Source organism: Euprymna scolopes, chromosome 33 (genome assembly GCF_053919585.1).
Source record: "Euprymna scolopes isolate OS-2025 chromosome 33, ASM5391958v1, whole genome shotgun sequence".
Classification (NCBI taxonomy): Eukaryota; Metazoa; Mollusca; class Cephalopoda; order Sepiida; family Sepiolidae; genus Euprymna; species Euprymna scolopes.
Genome location: NC_136514.1, coordinates 45928423 through 45945559, shown reverse-complemented (window position 1 = coordinate 45945559; position 17137 = coordinate 45928423). Strand labels below are relative to the sequence as shown.

The window sequence follows — 17137 nt, the reverse complement described above, 5'->3', positions numbered from 1 at the left end:
AAAAATGGTCGTAGGCAAGCAGGCTGTCTCGCGTGGAAGGAATAGAAAGTGAAAAAACCGTGACGTTTTAGCTGTTGCGCTCATCGCCAAACCGGAACTGACGTTGGTTTAAATTAAGGCTAGACAATCGAAAAGGGTGAACACTTTGAAAATATCAGCGAAAAAAAGAACCCCTCCCTATAGAAAAGTGCTTAGTTGAGGGTGAAGGAATTAATGTTTTTGTCCAATTCTTCGATATTTGTTGCCTCAAAGCGATACCGATCTCGTGTAAATCTGTTGATTCTGTCGAAAGTTTGTAGCAGACATGATGATTGCAACGTCTTGTCAGACGAGTGCCACTCCCTCAGACACTTAAAGTCCACGAGCCCAAAAATGACTTCTCTCGCCACTGGACCATTTTTATAGACAAATCCCTGAGGGAGTATCTATACACAGATGATGTTACAGAGTCTTAGCTTTGTACGACAGCTAAGTCTCTCTCTCGGTTCAAAATGTTGAGATCCAGCAACAAGCAAGAGCAAGATAGCCAGCAATAAGTTAAACTGCAAACCAGCTTAATGCGGGTACTTGTCTCCCGTTTTATTGTTTTTTTTTTAATCAGAGATTTGCTTCTCCTAGAAAGGTTGCCTTCACCACGGCTTACAGGAGCCCTCTCCACCCCAAAGCAGACATACATACATACATACACCCACTAACAGGCAGGTGCGATTTATATAATAAAAGAAAATACAACTTTGTTATATATAAGATGTTGTTGAATTGCATTCATCTGCTAATTTGCATATTCTTTTAAACACTCATTTAAATTCATTCCTATTATTTTTTTTTCGGTTTTCTTATGAGATGATCATATTTGGTTAACTATTACGTGCAATTATATTCATGCAGATATTCTACATGATTTATAATTGCGTAATATTTGCGTAAAAATGTTTATAGTAAACATAAGTCTCTTTCTATAAACATTTTTATATCCGGATAGATATTTGCTTAAAAAATGTGGCCTACAAAATTCCGCTATCAGTTTTTAGTCTACAAACCTGAAACTTAATATAGAGGATATTCGAACGCATGCGAAACATTATATTTGGGTTTTAGCCGATAAAAATCTTCGCAAAAGTGTGAAAAAAATTGAATTTGCCAGACATTTGCATTACTAACATGCATGCGTAACGTAATAGCCATTGATTCATGTTTTAATTTTTAGTCTTGCAGACAAGATATCTTCATAGATCAGATATTAATGTGAAAAGACAAAGTAAATCGTAAGCAAAATGTTTTGATTTCGATTCTCGGAGGTGTCACACGTGTCATTAAAAAAAAAAAAAAAACTTTTTAAATCATTACTATATGTTGGGTCCAATAAAATAGAATAATAAATACGAAATATGCATTAATCAAAATATCATATTTAAGCGTGTATTGCGACCGGGCAATGCCGGGCGGATTGCTAGTTAAAAAAAAAGACATAAGGAAATCAACACTTATCATTAAGATAAAAAGGAGAAATTACTGTATAATGTTAAAAAAAAAGAAATTACTGTATAATGTTAAAAAAAGAAATTACTGTATAATGTTAAAAAAAAGAAATTACTGTATAATGTTAAAAAAAGAAATTACTGTATAATGTTAAAAAAAAGAAATTACTGTATAATGTTAAAAAAGAAATTACTGTATAATGTTAAAAAAAAGAAATTACTGTATAATGTTTAAAAAAAGGAATTACTGTATAATGTTAAAAAAAGAAATTACTGTATAATGTTAAAAAAAAAGGAATTACAGTATAATGTTAAAAGAATGAAGTGTATAGGATCATTAAAGAAAGGGTAAAATATAATGAAACTTCCAATAGAAGAATTTAAACTAAAAGTCAAAATGAAGGACATCAAATGACATAAATGGGTTGGTTGGTTGGTTGTTTTACGGCATATCGACCCTTTTCGGGTTATTTAATGCCGAATCCAAAGATTTTGAAGAAAATATTTTTTTAATAGAATATATTTGTTGTTTTCACGTCGGTTTCTATTTAATCCATAGTTGGGGCCCTAACAGGTACTACCACTCTGGGTCAGAGTGGACCTGGGAGCAATGGTAATTAAAGGGTGGCTTCACACTCCCCAAAGCCCACAAGCTGCGGCCTCACCACTGGATATAGTTTAAGGTCATATCCAGGACCCCCATTGAGGGACTTTTACCCTCTGCAGGGGGGGGAGTCGGCGTATTCTAATGCCCCACCGACAGGGCCGACATAAATGGGAACAAAAGGAATTAAGAAAGAGAATAATAAATTTTATGTAGAAAAAGCTAAATAAGACAAGAAATAAAAGGAATTTTTAGAAATGGAAGATAAACAGAAAGAAACAATGCAAACATCGATTTTTAAACTAACAACAGAAAAAGAGGAATAAACAAAATAAATAATAAAACATCTATTTGATATTCAGAATTTGAAATTTTATAATTAAATAGACCAGGCACGATAAAATTTGTTTTACTAAACGTATCTATTTATTAAAATAAAATTCAAAATTTTGCATTTGTCTGGTCTTTTCAATCGTTAAATTTTAATTCTGGATACCAGTTGTTTCTTAAACAGTTGATTTCCTAGTATTTGAACCCATGCGTACGACTGGAGCTTCACAATGTAATCAGACATTTAAATTTCATACATCTTCAATGTCCAACCTTTGATAACGTACCAGGCTTTTCCATCCAGCATGATACGAAAGGAGAAATAAAAACTGGCTGTATTTCCTGACGAAAATAGTTTAGTGCTCGAAAATTTGAATAAAATATTAATTTTAATAAATAAATATTTTTATTAAAATAAAATTTGCACCTGTTTTTCCTTTTCTATATATCAATTAAAAAAAAAATGAATAAATCATATTAAATAGAAAAAGAAATAAGTGAATAAAATTATTAGAAAAAAAGAGAAAAAGATCCATTGCAGTATATATAAATAAAAACATATACTCTTTAAAAGAAGCTAAGGGAAAAAGACAGAAAGATGAGATTAAACGAATCGATGAAATAACCAAATGGCCAAGGCAAAACATGAAAGGCAGAAGGAAACAAAAACAATATATAGCAAGAAAGGATGGGACGATTCCGATATTTTTTCCAGATTCCGATACAACTAGTAATTGCGTACTAAATTTCCGATTCCAATACAATTATTGATTCTCATTTCAATAATTCATAAATCTCTAAATATTTAACTAAAAATTTGCTAAAAACACATGTAAAATGCTCATATATTTCCGCAAACGTAAAAACACACAGGTGGTGGTGGTGGTGGTGGTGGTGGTGGTTATCTATAGATTTCAAATTTACAGGTAATTTGGAAATCAATAAATATTTGTTATTCCGTTTTAAGCAGTGAAAGATTTTATTTTTAAAAAAAGTCAAATAAAACACATAAAGGAATCGCCTTTTGGCATCATAAAATTGGCTCACATTTTTCCGATTCCGATACTGATTCCGATACTGATTTCGATACTAGAAAAAAGTCCAGATTTTTCAGATTCTCCATTCCGATTCCGATTAACCGTCTCAAAACTAATAGTAAGTAACAGAATAAACAACCAAAAATCAATGTAGCATTAACAAAAAGGCGGAAGTGTATACACATTTTATGGAACTCACTAGAGACAAGACACGAAGTCACTTGATGTAAGGAGTTTATATGACTATTGTCCTGAAAAGACCAAGGCTCTAGGTAAAAGGAAAACAACAGAAAAAAAGAGTTCCACGGCAGTGCAGTACTTGGAAAGAAGCTGGAATAGAAAGCTGTATTACAATATTGTATTAAAACAGTGAATTGAAGGAGACATCGTGACCAACGAGTCAAACTAGCTGGAACAAAGAACGCAGAGAATAGATCAATCAATTTCGAGGAACACGTGCAATAATAGTACCTGTAGAAAAGACGGAGGCACTTGTCTAATAAAGAAAGGATTATAAAAAGAAACAACAAAAAAAAAACGGACAGAAACGTAGAGACGAACTTAAAATCACGACGAGAAACAAAACGAACATAAAATGAAAGGAAAAATAAACGAAAGAAAAGAAAAGGAAAAGAATAAATTATGGGCAAAAAGAGGGATGGCGGGAAAAGATGATGGCTGTTTGTAAATAAAGATATATTTATTAATGGATGAAGTATACATTGTTAAGACCAAAATCTTTCTTATACATTTATGTTAGCGGTCAATGGGGTTGAAATCCTTCTAAATTAGAGGCGACTTTTTTAAATTACGTGTTCTGATCCAGCGTGTCCGTTTTAAGGGAAGGGTGTCTTTTTTTTACATTCAAAGGTCGGCCATGCATCGAACTCTCTTATCGAAGGAAGCTAACTGAACAGCGACTGTATAAAGAAATAAAATAGAAAAAGGAAAACTTCAAGAGAAATGGTTAAGAAAGATGTAAAGAAAAAGAACGGGGAATCATAAAGAAAAAAACCCAAAAGCAAGGGAACCATTTTTTTTTATCTTTCTTTTACATAGGAATCACAACTTATCAAGGCCCAGATTCCATTTGAGGATAAGGGTTAATGGCTATGCATTAGTCAATGTGATTACTGTGTAGTAAATATAAGCAGTGGGAATTTTGTGAATTGGATTACTTAGTGGAACGGTTCATCAAGAACTTGTTTACATTGGACTTGAAGACAATCAAATTGTAGTTAGTTGGAAAGCAGGAAAACGGAAACGAGTTCCACAGACGTGCAGTTTTTAAAAAGAAGCTTTGTTCATGGAATCTACATTTAGGTTTAGGCACAGATAAAGAGTGTGGGAAATTATTGATAGTGGTTTTGGCTAGAGGAGTGTTTTTCGTGAAAGTTTGGCGAGAGGTGACTATAGATTAAAGCTCAGACGAGCACTATTTATAAAAGAATAAGATAAAGTAGAGACAGGCTCGCAACGTCTCTTCTGTGGGGAAAAGGTTGACGGGAAGAGAAAAGGGCATTATGTAGAAATAAATAGCCGCGTATAAAAAGAGAGAAACATAAAAATTAAAAGAAATAGAGAGTAAGGCGGCACATACAGATACTTACACTAAGGGACACAGAAAGAAAATAAAAAAGAAAAATGGATGAAAGAATTGTACAAGTAAGTAAAGAAACCAATATATGATAATAAAAGCATTTACTAAGTGTATAAAATGTGTATAAAACGTGTATAAAACGTGTATAAAATGTGTATAAAACGTGTATAAAAACAAACAAATAGGAGAGGAACACAGTAAATAATAAAGACGAGTTAAAATTAAAAAAAAAAGTATTAAGGATGTAAAAAAACAATAGATATGTTTTTTTATCTTTAATTAATCAAAATAGGGGGAGTGGATAGATTGCAGATACTAAGTGAGACTGGATGAGCGGTAGTATGAGGAAATACCTCGTGGAAGAAGGAGGATGGAGAGGCGGAGTGATAAAGTGATCAGCGAACATTTAAAATAAAGTGTGGGAGAGAGAGGATGGCCGAAAGTAAGGTGGGAGAGAGTAGAAGATAGCCGTTAAAAGGTAGAGAAGAAAAAGGCAGATGACAAGGCAGGAAAGAATCGAGTAGATAGATAGATAGATAGATAGATAGATCGTGTGTCCAAGTGTGGGGAAATGTATTATAGAAAAGGAAAAAAATCAAGGAAGTGCAGCCGTGAATAAGATTAGGAAGAAAATATACTGTATGAATAAAATGAGAGAAAAATAAAAATAATTAAAAAATAATAAACAGAGAAAAACGGAGTTTTTGCCTGTGTATGTGCGTGTGTGTGGAGGAAGGGGTGCGTGCGATAAAAAGAGATGCGTGGAAAGATGCGACGAAAGAAAGCGGATGAAGATTGAGAAGCTCCGCAAGCAAAAATCGAAATGAAATGTTTGGAAGATAATTAAAAGAGACAAGAAAGATATTTAAAAAAAAAAAAAAATCTGAGGAGAGATAAAGAGAGAGAGAGAGAGAGAGAGAGAGAGAGAGAGAGAGAGAGAGAGTGGAGGGAGGCGGATAAGAGAAAAAAACGAGAGTGAGATAGAGAAAGAGAGAATAAGAAAAATGAAAGAACAAAGAGAGAGAGAAAGGTAATGGGGGTGGGCCGATAGAAAGTGCTAAAACATTTGCAAAGGCGGCAAAAAAAAAGGAAATGAAAACGTGAATGTGTTATTAAAAGAAAGGGGGACAGAGAGAAGAGGGGGCGGTGCACGGAAAGAAAATGCGTGGAACTGTGGGAGGGTCTTCACAGAGAATGGATAAGACATAGAGAGGGGGAAGAGAATGAGAAAGGAGGATGAAAGAATGCAAAAAAGAAAACAGAAAAAAGATAGAGAGAAAATGAAACGGGGATAGATACAGAGCACGCATGCGAAAATGTGAAAAGAAAATACGAAAAGGTGTGACTGCGTCTACAAGAAGGGCGATATGAAAAGAGAGAGAGAGAACGAGAGAGAGAGAGAAGATGCGAGAGAGGGAATATGACAAAACAAAGACGAAAAAGATTAATAGAAAGAAGGGGTGGCGTAAATCGATGGATAGAGAGAGAGAGAGAAAGAGAGACGTGGAAAAAGAGACGAGGATGGAGAGAAAGGAAAAATACGCGAAAAGAACACCCGCGAAATAGTGGGATATTCAGCAATAACACAATAAACGTGAAGGAGATAAAAAGTTGAAAGAAAGATGGAGAAAAAGAGGGAGAGAACGATAGAAAGAAGAGTGGGTGGCAAAATCGGATAAGAAGATAAAAATAAGAAAACAAACATGCGGAAAAGATGAAGAGAGTGATAACGAAATAGAATCAAACAGGGCGGGATGTAGGGAGGTGCTGAGACAAAGTGCGCGCAACGGTGGGAGGGACTGTCGAAAAAAAAAAAGAAAGAAAAAAATGGTATCGGAATCCGTATGACGTGGTCGATCCCATTGACCAATGGAGTCGTCCTCCAAACTTGCATTTATATAAAACCCGCCGGGACTTTGATGGAGAGTCGCTGTTTACCCGTAGTCGAATCACGCATCTCAATCAGGTAAGTGCAAGACATTTCGATCGTTTTCATTATCGTTATTACCTTTCCATATAGTTGACAATAACAAAGATCACGCCTATTTTTTACGATTAATCTGCATTTATTTTGCTTTGCGTTTTCTTCGGACTATTGTAATGATCAACCTTGCTATTTGTTATTTTTGTGGTTTTTTAAAGGGGGGCGATACATTTTGGATGAACCACACCTGAGCGTTTGTCTAGGATCAAATTGTAGCATCTGTTGTGATACTACGCTTTATTTCTTCTGTTCTCAATCAGTGAAAAATCCTTCTAGACTGAGCCAATTTAAAAAAAAAAGTTTTGTCCTTATTCAGTGACCTTTTTGTGGAACTAAATTTTCCTCGCCTTAAAAACCGAAATTAAGTCTAACTCAGCTCAAACCGATGGGACAGATAATTAGTTTAATTATTTACAAGTTTCCGGGCGCTTTCCCTACATTGGTTTAGCAATGTTTCAATCGCTGTACTTTCAGCCCAGACTTTTATGGCAGTCGGCAACCTTTATTTATGTACTCTATTAAATAGAGACTTTAGTGTCAGGAGAAAGTTGAATATTATTGCGTACAATTTACTTTTTTTTATTCCTGACTATCGCTTTTATATACGTCATAATAACGATGACACACCGGTCCGCGATAGGTCACCGAAGTTGACCGACGTTTAGCCTAGTTTATATACTTGCAATTTTGACAATGCTTGGCGTAGTATTCTTCTCGCGTGACAAAGTGAGACAGGTAACTTGGGAACATCCACGGAGTTAATATTCCCTAGAAACTTTCTCTTTTACCGAAAACAAAAATAGCGTACATACTTTTCAGGGTTTATATGTTTCAGCTTATTTTTTCCGTCTCATCTTCTGATATATTGTACATTTGCGAGAGATAATTTTTCTGTATTTAACTATTTATTTATTTTTTTTTTATAAAAAAATGTTGCCAGATATGACATAAACACACCTGCTGTTTAATACTAAAATATGTTTTATTACTTCAAAGTTTATAAATAAATAAATTTGATTGGTAGATTCCGAGCCAGGAAACATCAACCATGTACTCCTTTTCAACAACATCGCCTATAGTTTGTGAGAACAAAAAAAAAAAAACCCAAAAAAACAAAACAAGCAATTGAAGCGAAAGTTACAAAACTGCGGAAATAAGCTCATGTTTATATAAAAATATATATTAGAAATTCATAAATTCATTATCACTCTTTATATATATATATATATATATATATATATATATATATATATATATATATATACTAGCCTGGTTGCTAGGGTGTTTGAAGGTGTGTGTTGAGCAAAAAATAAAAAGTGGTAATAGGCAGGCAGGCTCGAACGCGTAAAGCGAAGGAGGAAAAGAAAGGGGGGAGGGGAAACATGACGTCTTTGCCGTTGCGTCCATCGCCAAACCAGACGTGGCTAATCAATCGAAAAGAGGGGATGACTTTCGAAAATATCGGCGAAAAAAGCGACCCCTCCTGTAGAAAATTGCCTTGTTGAAGTTGAAGGCATTATTGTTTTTAGCCAATGTTTCGATATTTGTCGTCCGAAGGGTCAGGCTTCATAAGAATACCAATCTCGTGAAAATCCGTCGAAAGTTTTAGGCAGATTCACATATGTACGTACATACATACATACATACATGCATACATACATACATTTAAACATACATGTGAGATTTATATATATATATATATAGAGAGAGAGAGAGAGAGAGAAAGAGAGAGAGAGAGAGATATTGCTAGCAAGCTAGCAAGCTAGATATATAGATATATGGTTAGTGAACATTCTAAAGCCAGAGTATGCATTCTTTTTATTAATATTTTTAATGAAGTACAACTTAAACGTACTATGTCGAATAGCGGTGACGAACGTATTGAAAAGTTGTAAAGACTTTATGCTATTGGAATTGAAAAAGATTACACACACACACACATATATATATATATACACACACATATATATATATATATCAACTACAGAAATGAATATATATGCATATATATATATATATATATATATATATATATTCATTTCTGTAGTTGATGAACAAATATCCTTACAGTTATATCGCATAGGATTAGCAAATCTCTCGACGGTGGCAATCTTTCTAGGGCAATTGCTCTTGACATATCTAAAGCCTTTGATAGGGTATGGCATAAAGGTTTACTTCATAAGATCGCTAGCTATGGTATAGCTGGAAAAGTCTTCTCAATTATTAAATCATTTCTTTCTGATAGGTTCATAAGAGTAGTAGTTGAGGGGCAAAAATCAGAAGCTCACAGTATTAATGCCGGTGTCCCTCAGGGATCCATCCTGGGCCCGACTCTTTTCTTGATCTACATTAATGATCTTCCAAATCATATCCTTACATCATTTGTAGACATTTATGCTGACGACACTACCATTTATGGTACCACATCTAAGACAGTAAACGACCAAGTTCTCTCCAATTCTCTCTCCTCTGATCTTGAGCACGTAGTACAATGGGGAAAGAAGTGGCTGGTTACTTTTAATGCATCTAAAACCAAGCTTTTCTCTTTACATCATCAACATTCTAATCCACATTTGTCATCAATTGAAATGAATGGCTCTCGTCTTCAGGAGGCCTCAAGTTTTGACAAGCTTCTGGGCTTGACCATTACTCCTGATCTTAAATGGAACACGTATATCAAATCTGTTGCCAAGGCCGCTGGAAAAATGGTGGGATCTTTCTATCGATCCAGTAGATATCTCACTGCTGATGCTATTCTCTACCTATATAAGAGCCAGGTACGTCCAAGGATGGAATACTGTTGCCACATCTGGGCAGGAGCTGCTAGAAAGGACTTGTCCTGCCTTGATAGAGTTCAAAATAGACTTCGTAGCCTCGTAGGAGATGTCCTTTTCTCCTCCTTGCAACCTCTATCTCACAGAAGAGATGTTGCGAGTTTGTCTCTGATGTATCGTTATTTTCATGGAAAGTGTTCAACTGAGCTTCAATCTATGGTCCCCCCTCGCCAAACTTTCACAAGAAACACTCGTCTAGCTGTAAACACTATCAATAATTTCCCCCACTCTTTATCTGTGCCTAAACCTAAACGTAGATTCCATGAACAAAGCTTCTTTCTTAGAACTGCACGCCTGTGGAATTGTCTTCCGTTTTCCTGCTTTCCGGCTGACTACAATATGGTTGTGTTCAAGTCTAAAGTAAATAAGTTCTTGATGAGCCGTTCCATATAAGTTATTAAATTTACCAAATTTTCATTACTAATGATTACTATATTGACCAATTTCTACTGTACACTCTTTAACCCTTATCCTTGAGTGGCCTCTGGGCCTTGATAATGTGGTGATGCCTTTGTAAAAAAAAAAAAAAAAAAAAAAAAATATCGTCCCACGTAGTTTTATGAAAATGTTGTGTATTTTTACTTTTGTTATATTTATTTTTCTTTTCGGTTAAAACTGCGAAATAAAATCGACATCAGACGTGGATTAGTTTCACTTTCACTTTCATTTTTACTTTCACTTTCATGTGAAAAAAGCACACTTCCTTGTACATAAGCGATGAGCCGTCCTGATATTGGCTATTATCAAAGCGTTGCGTCTTCGCTCAAAGAAAGGGACACTTTTCTAGACTGGTATAACTTGTATTTTCGTTCCAACACCAAGTGCCAAATTGTAGGGAGCTACTTCTACACGCATTACATTATTCCTAACGGTTAACTATTCCTTAGTTTCTTGTTTCTTCATAGACTATGGATTTCTTATGTAAGAACTCGCTTAAATTGCACACTACCTATTTCTTCTAAATATTAATAGGTATTAGAATGAAATTAAGTTTTTTTCTAACACAGTCACTTTGATACATCGGTTATCATTAGGTCACCTACGTTTAGCGATGGTTAGTCAGTGTCAGAAGTTTGACCATTCTTAGATATTCTGTACTGTATGGCAACTCCCCTGATCTGGATATGCATATGGTTCGGTATTGCACGTGAATTAGAATATTCACTGTACACCTTGCTTCGACTATTGCACTAGGTAATATTGAATGAGATCTTATTTTCAATTATTTTGCTTAATTTAATTATTATATTAGTGCTCTTTTATTAAGAAGAATATAAATATGGAAAATTGCTCGTACGGATAGTTCATACAGAGTTCAACATTAAAATAAAAATAACCAATCGTAATTAAAGGAGTCCAGTGTAATGGAGATTATTATTTGCAGGTAGATGAACAATAATAGGCCCTCGCTTCAGTTGTTGAAATTAAAAACGAATATATATATATATATATATATATATATATATGTGTGTGTTTCTGTCATTTGTTATTGATGATGGTTTATTATACTTCCAACGTGTTTGCGTTGTTACACTCTCTTGTTTTCTGTCAAGGCTATTCTATATACTGTACATGCATTTTAATATACTAAATATTTATTATTTTTTATACAATAAACATATTTCAATACTAATAATATCGCCATATCTTTATTAACAAATGTTAACATGTTAAAAATAGATTTTATTAGTAGACTAGTGGAGAAAGCGCACCAGTCCCCGGCTGGTCGTAAAATACGCTTAAATATATTTTAATTCATGCAGACTTCTTATTTCTTATTATAGAGTAAATTATCTGTTGGATAGAATTTCTCTCGCTATTTCTGTATCTCCTTATATCTTTCTCATTTTCTTTCTGCCCCTCTCTCTCTTTATATATATATATATATATATATATATATATATATATATATATATAATTCTGATTTAAATAGATCTTTAAAAATACTTGGGTGCCATTAGCTAGAATCGAAACCATGACATCTATCGCTTCAGCGACCTTTCCTAATGTTTAAGCTATCGGCTGATACCTAGAAATCTTAAAAAATTAAACTAAGTTCAACTATAAATGAATTTACGCTTGCGCAAAGTAGTACAAATATATCAATAAGTTTAAATGGCATTTTTACATTTCAACTCATTCATTAGTTAGAATCGAAACCAAGACATTTATCGTTCCAGCGACATCTTCTAATGTTTAAGCTATCGTATCATAAACCCTAACAAAGATTTAACACGTTATAAACCATTCTGAGTGTATGGATACTATTACCTGTTAATTGCAGCGTTATGTGACCAGTAGTTTAAGTATTAATTAATTTAATATTTTCACGAATACATACATCTATTCTTTCATTCATATGAATTATGTTTTTTTTTTTTGGGGGGGGTGATATTTATATGCTGTTTCGACGATGTTCCAATCGATGTTCCAATCGATGTCCTCTTCCACATTATTTGCGTGCATTGATTGTTTACAGTGATAATTTTTAAATCATATTTAACACGTTTTCATTTACTTTTTCTTAATCTAATATATAAAAGGCACTAAGTTTGTTTGTCTGCCTATCTCCATATTTTCTAAACTAAAACCGAAACTAAAAGTCGCATGACCTCAAATATGTATGTATATGTGTGTATGTGTGTATACATATGTGTGTGTCTGTGGTTAAATGTCACATATTCTTCCATCTTCCATGTCAGAACACGGCGACGGTACTTTACAAATTATTTTTTCTGCAGTGTATTGTGAAAGACTAATGTTTATATTTCGACCACGTTTCGGCTGTTATATATGCCTCTCTCCGAGGATGTATTATTTATGGCATTTAATTCCTTGCAGACTACGCGATGGTCATGTTCAAGTCTAATGTAAATATATTTCTTTAGTGTCGTCTTAAATAATCGAATTTTACCCATTCATCATTTTCAATTATTTTATAGATCGATTAAAAACCTCACCGTCTATCACCGTTGTGTGGATTTGTATCGTATTGGGTTCTTATTTATTAGTATAAAAAGAACCAGGTTCACGAATATAAAAGCAACTGTTATAAGTTTATTGAATGTTTTTATGGAAATCGCTTCAGTCATGAAGTTCGTATAAGTAAGGAGCGTAAAAACATGATACTTAACAGGTAAAAATAGCATCGCCCAGAGGGCAGTCTAGTGTAGGAATGTGTGTTATATTCGATGCATAGGCGCCGCAAGAACACCGAACGTTCTGTACATAGTTCTACTTTCGCAAGTTCTAACGTGCTTTGTAAGACTTCGCTCGGGGCTGGTTTAAAAGAAAGAGTCAAAAAAAAAAAAGATAGGAAGAAATGCTATAACATATATGACTGGTCAATAAGGAAGAAGGAAAAAATAAGGTTCTTCACTTCTAGACAAATTCAAGTTTTCAGAGGGAGTGGGGGAATCTTGATTAATAAGTTTTATATGGATAGCAATTCTTCCTTTTTTCGTCAAACAAGTCATTCATAGAATGCAGGGACTAAAGGAAAACATAAACGAGACGAGAATTCTGTGCCTGCTGCGGATGGGTCTACTTAAAACTCTCCCTTGATAAAATAAATCTCTTTTTTACGGTTCATAAAATCGATCATTAATCCAGGTTTTCTAGCATAAAATAGATGAACGGTGTCATGTATCGACCATTACTGAATTAAAATCTCTTGCCTGTGTATCCACGATCCACGCACATTGGCAGATTGTTAACCTTGCACTTTGTAGCATTAAAAAATAATTAAATCACATAAGTGCTTATGAATTTCAATGTACGTTTCTGATTTTTTTTTTTGAGGGGGGAATTAGGATTGTTTATTTGAATTATTTGGATTCTTCGGACTGCTCCTTCCATCTTGAGTGGCATTTTCACAATGCTCTAACCTCCAACCTTCTCCAAATTCCGTCCACATTTCCGACTTCGACAGAAATATTCCTGAGTTCGACAAGATACGCCTGATGAAGGTCGGAGATTCCAACGACCGAAACGTTGTGAAAATGTAACACAGTAGTTCGAAAAATTCAAATAATTATAACTTTAAATATAATGCTAATTGTAAATGTAATTCTAACTTTAAATGCAGTCTCTAACTTTAAATACAGTCCTTAAAAATATCTTTGCTCGTGGAAGTTTTAATTAGTTTTATTCACATAGAAAGGTAAAGAAAGAAATTATTATTGTTATCTAAGAAATAGGTCTGAAACTTTCAATTTAACTTTCGTTTCTTCTGTTTCTTAATTTCTATTTCTGGTTATCGTCATTCAAAATACACTCATAATTTTTATATTTTACGATTCTCTTATCGCACGCGCCTGCATTGTTGTAAAACGATGCACGACCGTACACACAAACACAACTATTTATTTGACTTGTAACTCTGTCTGATTCTCAAATGCTATTTTGGTTTCTCGTATTAATTTAGCGGGTTCTCTAATTGCGTATAAACGTTGTTCTCTTCGGCGATCGTTCCACGTGGTGTGATTGATACGTTTTTTCCTTTATTTCTTATCGATTAGAAAAAAAAACAACAAGTCTCGATCCGATTGACATATTTATTATTTATTTTCCAGTGTTATTGCATCCATAAAAAAGAGTTTTATGATATGTATACACATACAGACACGGCTATCTCCTTCTAAACACACACGCGCGCATATATATATATATATATATATATATATATATATATATATATATATGTATATATATATATATATATATATATATATATATATATAAGTAATAAGTTATGAAAATATAAATGGCAATTAAGATACACAGAATATTTCGCCTTTCATTCTCATGAGAATTCGTGAGGCTTCGTGGCAACTAGAAAGCTGATTTGCTAACAAAAACTCAATAGCATGCGCGCGACCACCACAACCTTTCGCATACGCCTAACGAGTTCTCCCGAGAATGAAACACGGAATATTCTGTGTAGCTTAATTGCCGTATATATTTTCATACCTTGCAACCTAGATCTACCTATGTATTAAGAGCCGTTGAAGTAAATACTAAAAAATTTACGCACAAAATTATATCTATAATTAATCTGAGAACAGTTGCTGCGGTTCCTAAGGTTAACTTAACCTTAATCTGAATTATACTTAGTTTAAATTAGTTTTATGAGGAAGGAGACAAAGATGATGAAAAAACACTTCTGGAAAATTAAAATGAATCTCAGTCGTTATCATTCTCTTCATCATATTAATTACATAATGAGCCTCTTATATCATAGATGCCTTGAAACATTATGAAAGGTGTTAGTATACATGGTATAGGGAAAGACGTACTGTTCGAGATTAACAATATTTCACATTAGTAGTAAATTTAATTTATAAACAAGATTGTATTAAATGAAGTTTCTCTTAAGAATTCCTAAACTTATAGCATCAAATTTGAGACATTGTTTGGAAAACACAATCAAAGCAAAATCGAAACAATATTCTATATATACGTTGCAGCGTCAGTTCATCTTCAGTTATAACATAAACAGTACCTAAATACGTGCAGACTGGAAGGTACTTTTATAGCATATATTTATTTATTGATATTTGACTCCTTATTAATTAGGAGCTACTATTTGGGCCAGGGTTTGAAGGGATACAATTTAGGGCAGCGAGATGTCCGTTCACATTACACATTATTTTCTGCATGTTAGTACAGTCAAGGAAGCAGGGGTTCGGGAAAGAAATCCAATATGAAGCAGTCAGTAGGGAAAATACTATTCGAGTAGAAGGATTTACGGCATCTAGAGATCTTTACAGGGTGGGGTGGGATTTTGCTGCTTGTTCTGTTTGCCGCTGATATTGTTTTCGAGTTGGTACTAGTGCTAGGAGTGTGTCATGTGTAGTATATATATATATATATATATATATATGTATATGTGTATATATATATGTCTGTGTGTACATATATGTGTATATATGTGTAGATAGATTTATATATATATATATATATATATATAAGTAAGAGGGATAAAAAGATAGCTGAAAGTTGAATAAAAACACAGTTAATCATCAGATAAATAAGCAAAATAAAAAGACCATTTTATACCATGGTATTTCGAAGCGTAATGCTTCTCATCGGACGAGGAGAAAGAGCCAGATTAATGAACAGGAAGAAAACTGACTATATATATATATATATATATATATATATATATATATATATATATATACATATATATACATATATATATATATGTGTGTGTGTGTGTATTGTTTTTTGCGAATTTTGTTTGCTAAAACATTGTTTAATACTTCTTATTTTTTCATTTATTACTATAATTGCGATTCTTGTGATTCTTTCTTGAATATTCGTTATATATATATATATATATATATATATATATATATATATATATATACGAGCAAACAGTTAATAAAACATGTTATAACACTTCGACAAAGAGTTAAAAACATATTTAATCTGAAAAGGAAAAACTAGATAAGTGGATAGTCCTTAATCCGCGGAGTTTCGAAGAAATACTTTCCTTCTTACCAGAGGGTAGGAATTAGCAAAATGCGGGATCGGATTTTGCATTCAAAAGTATTCGATGAAACAACAAGTAAGTCAAAGATCTTACTTGATAACAAAAAAGTGAAGCAGTGGGAATATGGTGAAAAAAAGTGATTACACGTGAATGGATAGTGTGGTGGAAGATAAATAATTCAGTGACGGTAAAATCCAAATATATCATTTTTTTTCACCATATTCTCTCTGCTTCACTTTTTTGTTATCAAGTAAGGACTATCCACTTATCTAGTGTTTCCTTTTCAGATTAAATATGTTTTTAACTCTTTTTCAAAGTGTTTTTTTAACATGTTTTATTAACTGTTTGCTCGTATTATGAGCTATATCTCCTATTTGGTTTTATCGAGCTTTTACTTCTGGCTGAGATAACTTTATAAATATTAATTCTTTAATATTTATAATATACTTTAATTTTACCATCTTGGATCATTTTGGTAAATTTATTTGTAATTTTTTATTTAATATATATATATATATATATATATATATATATATATATATATATATATAAAGTGAGTTTAGAAAATATATACGACAATTCATCGCGAGTATTAGACAAGCACTGCTGAAGTAAATGCTGAAAATAGATACACAAAACAAATGCAGATATATTGAATATGTATATATATATATATATATATATATATATATATATATATATATATATATCAACACACAAAAACATGAAATGCAAGGCACACTTGCATGCGCATACATATACATATACACA

The 17137-nt window shown here is 33.1% G+C and overlaps 1 protein-coding gene across 1 annotated transcript in view; it reads left to right on the top strand.

Moving 5' to 3' along the window:
- The first annotated feature begins 6748 nt into the window (after positions 1 to 6748).
- Positions 6749 to 17137, top strand: part of LOC145258206 (uncharacterized) — a 151890-nt gene continuing 141501 nt past the window's right edge. The window contains exon 1 of the mRNA XM_080116140.1: positions 6749 to 7015. The gene's annotated coding sequence lies outside the window, so the exon portion shown is untranslated. The remainder of the gene's footprint in view (positions 7016 to 17137) is intronic.